This window comes from Terrapene carolina, unplaced genomic scaffold (assembly GCF_002925995.2).
Source record: "Terrapene carolina triunguis isolate 2854851 unplaced genomic scaffold, T_m_triunguis-2.0 Scaffold47451, whole genome shotgun sequence".
Lineage (NCBI taxonomy): Eukaryota > Metazoa > Chordata > Testudines > Emydidae > Terrapene > Terrapene triunguis.
In genome coordinates, this window is record NW_020711802.1 from 32,715 (window position 1) to 33,670 (window position 956).

A 956-nucleotide genomic window follows, 5' to 3' on the forward strand; every position below is an offset into this window, starting at 1 on the left:
GGCTTGCCGCAAAACAGCTGATTCACGCAGCAAGCCTGGGAGGGAGGGGGTAGAAGCGGAGCGGCGGCACGCTCGGGGGAGCAGGTGGCAGTGGAGCGGAGGTGAGCTGGGGGGGGGGGGCGGTTCCTCTGCCCCCCCCCCCGAGTTACATCCTGCGGCCCTCCCCGCGCCCCCCATCACCGCAGCTCAGGGCCGGCTCCCGGCTTTTTGCACCCCAAGCAAAAAAAAAAAAAAAGGAGCCGGAGTGCCGCCCCTTGGAAAGTGCCGCCCCCAAACACATGCTTAGAGCGCTGGTGCCTAGAGCCGGCCCTGAGCCTAACTCAGTGGTTCCCAAACATTTATTGTCACAACCTCCACTAGTGATGGATTAATATCTCCATGTTTCCTTGCACCAAGAAGTTAGACTGCCACTGTTTTTTAGTCCACTGTGCCTCATTCCTTTTCTCTCTGCTTTTCCTACTCTTGTATTTTTCTTTCCCCTGTCCTTCTTTTTATCTTTTATCTTTGGTGCACAAATTTTCTCTCTTTTTTAATCTATAAATATATTTTATATGTACATTTTTTTATCTCCTTGCTACACTCCCCACCCCCAGTCACCTCCAGAAGGCAACATATACTACTTAAATGGCAAATATCCCTTGGTCACTCCATAGATCAGAGTTGTACGTGGTCCCATTGAATGCAGCTCAGCTGTGGAATGATCAAAGAATCTTGAGCTGGCAAGCTGCTACCCGAGCCTATAACCTCATATGCATGAACTGTCCCCTGTATTTAGCTGCATCAGGGAGCAGGAGGAGTGTGGGCAGTGTTCAAGACTGTGTACTCTTTTAACCACAGCCAAGGGTGTCATAAGGAGGAGTCAAAAGGGTGTCATAAGGAGGAGGGAGAAAACTTGTTCACCTTAGCCTCTGAGGATAGAACAAGAAGCAATGGGCTTAAACTGCAGCAAGGGAGGT